The sequence below is a fragment of the Physeter macrocephalus genome, chromosome 18, assembly GCF_002837175.3.
Source record: "Physeter macrocephalus isolate SW-GA chromosome 18, ASM283717v5, whole genome shotgun sequence".
NCBI classification, from domain to species: Eukaryota; Metazoa; Chordata; class Mammalia; order Artiodactyla; family Physeteridae; genus Physeter; species Physeter macrocephalus.
In genome coordinates this window covers 47,734,342-47,746,957 of record NC_041231.1, presented here as the reverse complement: position 1 = coordinate 47,746,957, position 12,616 = coordinate 47,734,342, and the positions used below count along the sequence as shown (strand labels likewise).

Sequence of the window (12,616 nt, the reverse complement as noted above, 5' to 3'; positions counted from 1 at the left end):
AGATTTTTTTTTGATGTGGACCATTTTTAAAGTCTTTATTGAATTTGTTACAATACTGCTTCTGTTTTTATGTTTTGGTTTTTGGCCGCAAGGCATGAGGGATCTTAACTCCCCGACCAGGGATCGAACCCGCACCCCCTGCACTGGAAGGCGAAGTCTTAACCACTGGACTGCCAGGGAAGCCCCTGCCCTTTATTTTTGCTCAGCATTTGATACCTTTCAAATCCCCTTTTGTGCCTCTTCTTTCAGATTATCCTCAGAAGCAGTTCTGTGAGTGAGAAAGAAAAGTTTGCCCTCTCCACACATTGGGACATTGAGGCATGCCCAGTTACACTCGTGTTCAAAGCTGCACAGCTAGGGACAGCTCGCAATTTTTCTATCGACTTAAAAATGCCTTAAGAAATAGTCTATTAATCAAAAAGTAAAACCATTATAGTCATGCCATTAAAAGAGAGAGAGAGAGAGAAATTGTTTGCGTGTATGTGCGTGATAACCTAGAAAATCAACTGAAAAGTTCTGCACCAAAGTAGTTACAGTTGTGGTCTTTCAGGTTTAGGATCAGGGATGGACTTTATGCTTCTGGATTTTTCTGACCATTTCTGTTTGCAATATACATGTACTGCTGCAAAGATCACAGGAGACTATAAAACAATTTTGTCAGCAACGAAAAAAGAGGAAAAGGAAACCAAAAGTGTGTTTTTACTCATGATTATTCTTGGGTGAAGTACTAACCTGGGTTAAAAAAGTACCTTTTCAGAGTACAGTCTGAAGAAGGAACAGATGTTCTAGGTTGCCTGTTAAAGGCAGGGAGTAATTCTGGGATACTGGAGGAAAACACTGGAAGACGGAACAGGGTTTGGAATCAAAGGAATGTTTGGGTTGTTTTGGATCCAAAAATGGGCAGAAGACCTAAATAGACATTTCTCCAAAGAAGATATACAGATTGCCAACAAACACATGAAAGAATGCTCAACATCATTAATCATTAGAGAAATGCAAATCAAAACTACAATGAGATACCATCTCACACCGGTCAGAATGGCCATCATCAAAAAATCTAGAAACAATAAATGCTGGAGAGGGTGTGGAGAAAAGGGAACACTCTTGCACTGCTGGTGGGATTGTGAATTGGTATGGTCACTATAGAGAACAGTATGGAGGTTCCTTAAAAAACTACAAATAAATAAATAAATAAATAAATAATCTACAAATAGAACTACGATATGACCCAGCAATCCCACTCCTGGGCATATACCGTGAGAAAAACATAATTCAAAAAGAGTCATGTACCAAAATGTTCATTGCAGCTCTATTTACAACAGCCAGTAGATGGAAGCAACCTAAGTGTCCATTGACAGATGAGTGGATAAAGAAGATGTGGCACATATATACAATGGAATATTACTCAGCCATAAAAAGAAACGAAATTGAGTTATTTGTAGTGAGGTGGATGGACCTAGAGTCTGTCATACAGAGTGAAGTAAGTCAGAAAGAGAAAGACAAATACCGTATGCTAACACATATATATGGAATCTAAGAGAAAAAAAAATGTCATGAAGAACCTAGGGGTAAGACGGGAAAAAAGACACCTCAGCTCGGTGCTTTGTGACCACCTAGAGGGGTGGGATAGGGAGGGCGGGAGGGAGGGAGACCAAGAGGGGAAAAAAAAAAAAGTGCCCGATAGTCAATACCTTAGGCTTCACAGGCCATGTGGCCTCCGTCACAACTACTCGGTTCTGCTGTTGCCTTGCAAAAGCAGCCCCAGACGGTACGCAAATGATGGGTTTGGCTGCGTGCCCATTAAGCTTTGCTTAGAAAAACAGGCCACTGCGGGCAGCCGTTCGCTGACCCCTGCCACAGGCTCTTTGAACTGGGAGTTTAGCAAACATCAGATCCAGCCCCGGATGGCAAGACGAGGAACAGCGCCGAGGGCGGGAGGGATTTGTCCAAGATCCCCCGGGGAGCTAGTGGCAGTGAGACTAGAAATGGATGGTCCACTCCTTGTTTCTACCCCGTGGTTCAGAACCGAAGCGTATATGGGTAGGGCTGGATCCTGAGGGCTTCTGTGACTGTTGAAGATAGAGGGTGACATGCTGCCCCAGGAGGAGAAGGAAAGGGGCAAAGTCAGCCAAGAGCCCGGCGTGGAGACAGTTGTCAGCATTCCCACCTGAGGTCAGCCTCTGAGGAGGCACAATGAGGGGCAACCGTAAGGCAGAAGATGGCACTGACCCATGAGCTCTGGGACCCCATTACTCTTCAAAGGAAAATGAAAGGCTGGCCCCTCCCACTGCCAAGGCCAAGGTGAGGGGCTGAGGGGAGAGGAGTCCCAGTGACTGAGTTTGCAGAGAATAGCTGAGGAGAGAACCTGGGATCACACCTCCATGATCGGACTGCTTACCTGCACAGGTGTGACCCAATCCTTGCTCTCACAGGCCTTTGCTTTAGGCCTGAAGCCTATTTTGAGCCTTTTTTTTTTTTTTTTTTTTTTTTTTGGCCACGCCACACGGCCTGTGGGATTTTAGTTCCCCAACCACGGATCGAACCCAGGCCCCGGCAGTGGAAGCACGGAGTCCTAACCACCGGACCGCCAGGGAAGTCCCATATTTTAAGCCTATTTTAAGACACACCAGCTGCACACACTCTGACCTGTGGCTTCACATTTTGCAGAGGCGGTGTAGGGATTGCAGCCTTCAGGAGAAGTAGGGCCACAGGCCCCAGGAGAAGATAAGGGGGACTTGGAGCCGTCAGGACCTGTGGCCTCCTCTCTCTCTCAGTGCCCCACCGTCTCGACTCTGCTACCACAGACCACTGGGTTCAGATGGGGACCGCTCAACAGATGCAGGGAAGGGGGCACCTCTTTCACAGCAATGACCTTCTGAGAGCTGGGAGACTCCCTCTGGCCCCCAGAGTCTCCTTAGGGCCCCTTGGAATCCTGGGCCCACTCGGCAGCCTCCATCCTTACAATCTCCCAAGTCAAAGCCTCAAGTTTTCACGAAAGAAATGTTCAGGTTTGGAAAGAGAAGGCAATGGGGACCTTTGGGCCCTAGCAGAGGACTGATTCTATTTGGAATTCTGTAACCACCTCAAGGCCAAGGAAAAAGGACCCAAGCATATCACCCGGACCCGAGAGACAGATTTTTTTTTAACTCTTGGTATCAACAAGATTTTGGTCTTCAGTCATCCCAAATTAAATAAAACCTAAGCAGCAGGAGTTATTGTAGATACGTAGAGTAAAGAAAGAAGGGGAAGAAAGAGCTTTGCATCACGTGAATTTTTTGCCGCAGAAACTTAATGAGAAACACACCACATTTCCAGAACCCTCTTTCGAGTCAGGGCTCCCGCTGAGATAAAAGGTCACAAGAAGAGAAGGAGGGAGAGCAGGCGGGAGCTGGGGCTGGGAGCAGGCAGGCACTTTTACTGGAAAACAGGCCCAAATTTCATACACTCTGCTATCGGCCTGAGAGTCTAGACTGATGATTTTCTTTGGATGCCAGATGTGAAGGGCTTTCATAAAGGAATCTCAAACATCACGCATTTAAAAACAAATCGACCCAAGCTGCATTCGCTGATGCAATGGAGAACTTTCTATCCCAGACAGCAGGGAAAACACACAGCCTGGTGGGGAAGAGTCCTGAACTCGGCTGTGCATCACATTGCTGCCCCCTGCAGGCCACGAGCGGCAGGGCACCCGGAAGCCAGCCAAGTCTGGGGACCCTGGGCTGAACCACGCCTCCGCCAGCCCATGGAGACTTTCTGACCATCTGGCCGAAGTCGGCTGGAGAATGGTCCTCTGCAAGGTGCCAGATCGTGGCTGGAAGGACTGCGCTGGGCCTGCACCTCAGCATTACATACATCAAGCAATCTTATTCAGTCTCTAACCTGGCAAGGTGGAGATGTTGCCCCTGTAAAGTACAGGGTCCAAGAAGTTGAGTGATTTGCCCAGTGGGTGCAATTGGCTTATTCAGTATTGGCATTTGACACCAGTGCCCCTTCCCTGACCCTGTGTGCTGAGGCCATCACTGCCGGGATGCCCCTTCGCAGGGAAGATGGAATGATGTAACTGGACCTCCGTTATCCAAACCTGATCAGACCAGCAAGGAGGAAGCTCTGCCTGTGAGGCCCGCAGGGCCAGGCTGGGGGGCTGCACATCCTGCGGCCTCAGGCTGGGAGTGGCCCAGGACTCAGGGATGCTATTCCTGCCGTAAGGCTGGAGGGGGTCTCCTTGACCACACACCCAGCCAGGGCTCAGGGAGGGTTTGTAGAGCAAGGAGTGTCCCGGCCACCCTCTAGCCTCTGGAATCTCCGAACAGCCCTGCACTTCTCCTGTCTTGGCTGTCTTGGGCTGCTACCCACCCCCCTGCCTTTACACAGGGACTGGCTCTGTAAACATCACCCTGAGATTACCCCTGACCAGAAACATCCCACTTGGCGGCAGCTACAAATCATGATGCCAGACACTCAGGATCAGTGACCTTTAGAAGAGGCCGGGCATGGCAAGGACCCCACAAGTGACTCACATTTAATCTAGTGTGAAAGGACCTCTGCCCCCACCGCCCCAGGCAGCCCAGCCCTGCTCCACGCCCTCTGGCTTGCCCGATCCCCGCAGTCATGGGGACTAGACAGGATGCTCTGGAGAGTGTTTGGTTTTCTGGCCGTGCTGTTGACTTAAGACGCTGTGTGGACCCTTGGGCATTCCTTCCTTTTCTGAAACCTCCTAAAGTGGTCCAGTCACCTCTCTGGCCCCATCTCTCCACGGGGCTTCTTCTCTCAAAGGCAGGGCTGCTTGTTGAGCCCAGGACACCCCTGGGCTTTTGCACAAGCCGCTCCTCTGCCTGGAAGCCCTTCTAGCCTTCATCACTTGCCCAACTCGGGCTTGTCACCAAGCGTCAACCCTCCCACAGACAGTTCTTCCCTCCTCTCCTTCCCTTACCCCTTGGGCGGAGTACCCACACACACACACTCTGAGCTCCACCATGCCACCTACCCTCGCCTTCCTCTGCTGGCAACATCACCATGCAGTCACCTGACCACTGGTTCGTCTTCCTGTTTCTAGAGGCCAGCTGGAAAGCCCTTAGCAAATATTTGGTTGATTCCCTAATCTCTTTGCATCTGGATGTCACTGCCCTTATGTTCAGGGACCAACCTGCTGAATTGGAAACTGGGACTTGGGACCTGACCATGGACTAAATATTTGCCTTTGGAGTTGTCCGCCAAAGGACGGCAGGGAGAGGGGGCAGGGAGAGGGGCCAACTTTATCATCCCTCTATCACTTGGCCAGAGGTGCCTGTTGGGCTTAAGGGGGAGCAGCCACTCGAGGGGGGTGTCCCTGAGCCACAGTTGCAGGTCCACCCCTGGCCTGGCTGACCCTTTCGAGCCACCTCTTCCCAGAAGGCTTGGCTGGGGTTATTAGAGTGTGCCTCTGGGAGCTGAGGACAGAATGTGCCACAGCAGTGCAGCTCCTTTTGTTTGCTCCTGGAACTGCTGTCTGGAGAATCTGACTGAGAGAGGCCTTGTTCATAGTTCCTGCATAAAATCTAAGGAGAGCTGTATAACGTATCAGTCATTTACACCTTAATGAAAACAAATGAATGCAATCTGGTCATTGAATCCCAGAACCTGAGGATCAAAGGGAGCCTTCAACCAGCACCCTTTCTGTCCACCCTTCTGTCCAGCTGGCTTCCATCCTGTCAGTCAGTGCTGCTGCCGTAACTTGATACGTTTATAAAACACATCCCCTACCCCCCCTTCTCGCACCCTTTGCTCTTTCTTAATGAATTGAAAATTAAAATGCTAACCATGATCCTTGTTAATACAGGTAACCCTCCGTGAAATTACAAAAAACTGAAAAGGCACCAGGTCCAATGCCCACCTGGTACAGACCCTCCCTCATCTCCTAGATGAGGCCCTGTGACCTGGGAGGCTCCCAGACCCCCTGGGGTCTTTCAGAGAAGAGAAAGGAGAGAGGGTCCACCTCACTGGCCCACGGTGGGAGGTAACAGCTCTGAGGTGATGAGGAGGCCATCCGCCTCAGGAAGAATGTCCTGTATTTTCTAATTCTCCATGCCCAGAATGACTGCAGTCAACAGGGCCCAAACAGGTCACTGACAAGCATACCTGGAAAGGTCACCATCCCTAAAGAGGCCAAGTGGTGCCTGGGGGTGGGGAGACCCCTCACCTCATCCACCCTCCCTACAGCAGGACACACAAAGAGCAGGGCTCTCCCACCCTGTCTTTCCAGCCCTCCCGCCACCCTCCTCTCTTCCCTTCCATCCCAGGAGGGAGAAGCAGATGGGAGTGAAGTACAGCTGAGCCCAAAGAGGAGCCTTGAGGCTGCAAGTGTGTATAAACAGAGGCGAGAACCACAGGGGAAACTACTTTGAAGTCTACATCTGGTAACAAATGAAAATGTGGAAGATGAGGCACATGGTTTCCCACTGCAGCAATTTGTCTTTGATCGGAAGAGGTCATGTCACGTATTGGGGAGGGGGCTAGGTCTTGAAGCCACAAGCCTGGGTTTGAAGACTCATTCTGCCACTAACTTGCCTGCTGGGGGACTAGAAGCACTGCCTCACAGGGTGTGGGGAGATTTTTGAATGATGAAACACTTAGCACCGTGCCTGGCACACGATAAATGCTCTCCAGGAGCAGGAAGAAGAGTAAAGAGTGTAACGAAGACTTGGCGCCATAGGTAGAGCTGCAAGAAGCTTATGGAGCGCCTTATGGTCTGCAAAGCTCTCTGGGTTCTGTTCTTTCACCTGATGCTCTAGGAGGCTCAAGCTGTAATCATCCCCACATCACAGAGGAGAAAACTGAGGTTTCAAAGTGCCAAGAGACTTGCTTGTCATCCACATGGATTGCCCAATGGAAAGCAAAACAGAACACCAGAAAAGGAGAGTAGGTCTGATGAGGCCATCTGGAATTTCACCAGCAGAAAATCTAGAAAGCCATTCCTTGCCGATTTGCACCATGCACATTTGGGGTCTTGTGGGTGCAGGGTTGTGTTTACACATCCGGGGTACCATGATCTTTCCAGAGTCCGACTCCAGCTGCGTGTGCTGCGCCCGCTCCCCACTGCCTCAGATAAATGCGGACAGGGCAGGGAGGAGAGCCTACGCACGTACTTCCCGTTTCCTTGCTAGTTTCAGGGCATTCAGACCTCATGAGGCCAACTGGACATTCAGCCCAGGGCTTGACAATGCACCAAGGCAGATCTTGGCAGCCCCGCACGTGGATATCATCGTCTTTCATGTGTCCAGGTCTCCCCACCCGCATCACGTTTTCGGTTAGAGATACCAGTACATTCGCGTACCCTCTGTGCAAGTGCAGCCAACGCAAACGCTTCGAGTTGCCCGTTTATGCCTGCATCCGAGCTCCACCTAGTGGCAGGTGTTGGACATGGCGTCCAAGTGTGCATTTTCTTCCGGAGCCATTTGCCTACACTGAGTCATTGAGTGCTAAGTGGACACTTTGAACTCAGCACCCCTGAGGTCCTGGTCCTCTGCGACCCTGTCCATGTAACCTGCCCTGTGCCAACCCCCTTAGCTTTAACCATGCCGGGAAGCCTGAAGGCACTAACTGGCTAATTATAAACCCTGTCCAAGACTGCTCAGAGCATCCTCCCTCTTGCTCTCAAAGCCCACAGAGCTCTGTGATGTCCCAAAGGCTTGGCCAGAGCTGAAGTGGCAGCCACCTGACATAGTAGAAAGTATATAAAAGTAAGCATCCAAAGACCTGAGTTCTAATGTCACTGTCTTCACCTGAGAGCTAGGTGGACTTGATAAGTCATCCAAGTGCTCCAAATCCACCTGTCCCCTTCTGTGTAACTAGGATAAGACTCAGCCTCAATATCACATCAAGTCATGGTGAATGTGCTGAACAAACATATGATATTTCTCTGCAAGAATCCAACAAACAAGCCAAGTGAATTTCTACATGTTTTAAAGAAATAGGTGGCAATCCTTATGCCCTGTCTTTCCTTGCCTTTGTAGATGCTGGTTTCTCAGCCTGGCATGCTCTTTGCCCCACTCCTCTTAGCTAATCCCTCCCTCATACACCCATCACCTCCTCCAGTAAGCCCTCCCTCCTCCCTCCCCTGAACTGAGTACCTCCATCTCTAGCTCGCACAGCACACTGCTATGGCTCTCGTCACACTTTGTTGTCGTCATCAGTTCCTTTTCTCTTCACTTGACTAAACTGCATGCTCTTTCAGGGAGGGGACTGTCTTCTTTACTCTTGTATCCTTGCTGCCCAGCACAGAGTCCAGTATACAGTAGGCTCTCAATCCCGCTTTGTGTTGAATGACTGAAAAAACTGAACGAAATAAAGAAATGGGTCATGAGGATGTTCTCTGTAATCCTCCAGAGGCCTTTCTGTTTTAGATCTGAAATCCACCTGCATTTTTATGTATATGTGAGGTAGAGGTAAAGATAGACTTTTTCCCATATAGATATGCGGTTGACCCAATACTTTTATTAAGAAAGACCATCCTGTCCCCACTACATGGCAGGGTCACCTTTGTCATAAATCAGGTGACTGTATATGCGTGCGTCAGTTTCTAGACTTTATTCTGTCCCATTGGTCAGTTATTCAACCAGGTTCCTGAGGCAAAGACCCCATTACAGACATTTTCTATGCAAATAAATAACAAAGTTTATGCCAATGACAATTTTAAGCAGTGCCACGCCCACTTGGGAGCCCATGGGGTGGACAGATCCAGAGGAAGTAGCCAGGCTATGAGCTCAGAGAAGGTTACAGCCAGTTCTGAGAGTCTGTGCACCTCATGGAACCAAACAAGGGGTGGATTGTCCCTGTAAAAAGAGGGGAAGCAGAAAGGCAAGCCAGGGCCCCAAGTCAGGAGGAACCAGGCATCGCCTGAAGTCCATGACAAAAGCCAAGGGAATGTGTGCACCGCCTGGGGCTAACGCATCTGGATCTCGGCCCTGCAGGCAGCTTTTAGGAAGGCTCCCCTACAGAGTAGCTCAGGGCATCAAGAGGCTTCTGACAGCTGGGGCTGGGAAGGCTGCAGAGAATCAGGGAGGGGAGGATATTGAGAAAGGCCCCAGTTCCTCTTTGACTTCACTTGGGAATCTCAAATGAGTCACGAGGCGGAGTGGAGGGGAGGGGAGCGGAGGGGAGGGGGATCTAATAGCAGGGCACTTGGCCTTCCTAAAGTAGCGGTGCTGCCACAGCGGAATGGGGCCCAGAGTTGCCAGCTCTTCCAGTTTTCCAAGAGAAGCTGCAAATCCAAACTTGCACGCCAGATTTTTAACTATTGGCAGCTAATTATTTTTAATTGTAAACACCATGAGTGACATAAAACACACCTGTAGGCCATATTTGATCGTATCTGATTGGTATCTGATTGGTCTCTTTGAAATCAATAGAGGAAGAAACAAATTATTTTATCCTTGAGTCCTGGGTATTGTTCAGATACCAGGAGAGTGTGGAGGTGGTGTCCCCTACACACTGAGAAAATTTACTGTGAAAATAAGAAAAATAAATAAATAAACGTGCCCCCCCCCCCGCTGTGTTACTTTTCCAAGTATAATTGCATTTTAATAATCTGGGGCTAATTCTGAAGGTAATAATTGTTTGATTCTCACTTTGGGTTTGTGTTGATTATTTTAGAAAATGTGTTGAAGCATATTTTATTTTCCAATCCTGTACCACTTCAATGAAAATTCGTTACCAACAGAGCTTTCTGAACTGAAAAGGAAGAAATAAAAAATACACAACTGTATGTAAATTAAAGTAAAGAGGCATGCTAAATAAATAATTTGTACATGAGGTATCTGGCCCATACTGATGAAATACAAACAAGGGAATATTTCAGCCTTAGAAATAGAACAAAAAACTATGGAAAGAATAAGTAAATGAAATGATACTATGTCAAGGATCATTTGGGACAGCTATGGTGTAGGAGAGAAAGCATTAGAATCATAAGATCTGGTTTAAGTCCAGACTCTGCCCTTCTGGATAAATTACTTAACTTCTGGATGATAAGATTATATATACCTGCTCTGTTGGAATCATTCCTTTGGCCAATAAAAAGAGCAGAATCGAGTACATTTACACGTAGGTGAAGCTTCAAGAGCTTGTGAAAGCTTTTCTGTGCTTTTCTTTCCTTTTGATACAGTGATCAGCAACATTCCAGGTGGTGGATACTCTGTCACCAGAGTTCTATCATGAAAATAATGATGCAGAAGAGGGTCTCAGAGCAACCCACCATGGACTTGAATATGAGCAAGAAATAAACCTTTATTGTCTTAAGCCACTGAAATAGGGTGGGCTACTTGTTACTGCAGCACATTATACCCCATCTCCACCCCAGTCTGTAAACAGAATCCTTATCTTTAAAGGAAATTTTAAAATACCTACCTTAGAGCATAGTGATGCATGTTACCTCACCCAGCAATGAGGACCCTGAATTACTCATTTTTCTAAGTATACCTCATGTCCTCTACTCCCCATTATATATTTTACATATAATTATATGTTGATATTTTTGTTATATTGTGTTTCCTGAAGACAGGAATCCTGTCTTTTCATCTATAGATCTCAAATAACAACAAAAATCAAGCCATTTCAAGTTGGGCTTTTGCACCCAAAGCAAAATACATCATTCAAGGCACCATAAGAAAGACATCCTAAGCTCATCTTCCTGCTACAGAAAGAGACGGCATTTGGTGGGGGCCGGAAAGAGTCCAATAGCTGAACCGCCCAACCGCAGTGCAGAACCGCAGCCCAGCTTGAAGGGCCAGATGCGAAGGGGAGACCAAAATGAAAGCTATCAACAGAATAAAAGAACACACAGGCAGGAAAACAGCAGGAGGGCTGGAGAGAGAAAGAGAGAGAGAGAGAGAGAGAGAGGCACAGGGAAACACACCAAGAACATGAAATGTGCTATCACTGATTTGCATGTTGGACTGGGCCGATACACACCATTTTTGGAGTAGAAAATGAGTAAGCATGTTTTTTAATGAACAAGAGGAGAGAGATGCCGGCAGATTCACGATAACCTGGGAACGGGACCAATCTCTTCCAGCCAAAATTAAATGCCCACAAAAAGAGGGGGTGGGGGGCTTCCCTGGTGGCGCAGTGATTGAGAGTCCGCCTGCCGATGCAGGGGACACGGGTTCGTGCCCCGGGCCGGGAAGATCCCACATGCCGCGGAGCGGCTGGGCCCGTGAGCCATGGCCGCTGAGCCTGCGCGTCCGGAACCTGTGCTCCGCAACAGGAGAGGCCGCAACAGTGAGAGGCCCGCGTACCGCAAAAACAAAAAGAGGGGATGGGTATGTGAATAAAGACCCATTTTATTTCTTTCTTTTTAGTTTTATTTTTGGCTGCATTGGGTCTTCGTTGCTACGCGCAGGCTTTCTCTAGTTGCGGCGAGCAGGGTCTTCTCTTTGTTGTGGGGCACAGGCTTCTCACTGCAGTGGCTTCTCTTGTTGTGGAGCACGGGCTCTAGGCGCAGGGGGCGTGGGCTCAGTAGTTGTGGCTCGAGGGCTCTAGAGCACGTGGGCTTCTGTAGTTAAGGCGCACGGGCTTAGCAGTTGTGGCACACAAGCTTTGTTGCTCCACGGCATGCATGTAGGATCTCCCTGGGCCAGGGATCGAACCCATGTCCCCTGCATTGGCAGGCAGATTCTTAAACACTGCACCACCAGGGAAGTCCTAAAGACCCATTTTAAACAAAGAGAAGAAAAGGTATTTGGGGTTGAGAGATACCGTTGTCCTAAGGCAGGCTCGTTGAATCTTTAAGCATAATAAACACACATAAGGAGAATAAATGCTTCTTAATGTATATGGTTCAGCGGCTGGAAGCCCAAGAATAAAAGGCAGGAGTAGAAAACAGGGCATTTTTGCCATCCCAGGTCACTGATGTTGTCAATCATTTATTCCATGTACATTTAGCAAGCCCCAAGCCCCTGGCGTTCATGACCCAACTTGGACCGCGGGATGACGTCACCCTCCCTACCTCATTCGTTGTGCCTTTTCTTCCCCAGCACCTCACTAAAGGTTCATAAATGCTTTCCTTCCACTCTGTACCCCTCTGCCTTGGGCAAGCCCCCAACCCCCTGTGTTCCTGACCCAGCCTGAACCACAACCCCCAACATTCCCTCCCAAGACAGAGGATCAGAAGTATGTCAGAGCATTTGTGTTGATTTCTTTTAGAAGTGATAATATAGGGTCTTTTTAAACTACTTATCTTTGAGAGTTCCCTACTGAAATATTTATTAATGGAATGATATCTTTGGAATTTGCTTCAAAATAATATTGGATAATATTACATAGCAATTTTTAAAAACAAACAAATGGATGAATTTCACAGACAACATTGAGTCGAGAAACTACACCCCAAAATAGTATGATTACCTTTAGATGAAGATCAAAAACAGGCAAAACCAACCTTTTGAGAAACAAGTTAGAACAGTGGTTAGAATGCCTTGCGGGAGATGGGAATAAAGACACAGACCTACTAGAGAATGGACTTGAGGATATGGGGAGGGGGAAGGGTAAGCTGTGACAAAGTGAGAGAGTGGCATGGACATATATACACTACCAAACGTAAAATAGATAGCTGGTGGGAAGCAGCCGCATAGCACAGGGAGATCAG

The 12,616-nt window shown here is 48.3% G+C and overlaps 1 protein-coding gene across 5 annotated transcripts in view; it reads right to left on the bottom strand.

Moving 5' to 3' along the window:
* ZNF621 (zinc finger protein 621) overlaps positions 1–12,616 on the bottom strand; it is a 115,202-nt gene that overhangs the window by 68,073 nt on the left and 34,513 nt on the right. For all 5 annotated transcript variants that reach the window (XR_003676788.1, XR_003676789.1, XR_003676791.1 and 2 more), the window contains exon 5: positions 8,106–8,310. The gene's annotated coding sequence lies outside the window, so the exon portion shown is untranslated. The remainder of the gene's footprint in view (positions 1–8,105; positions 8,311–12,616) is intronic.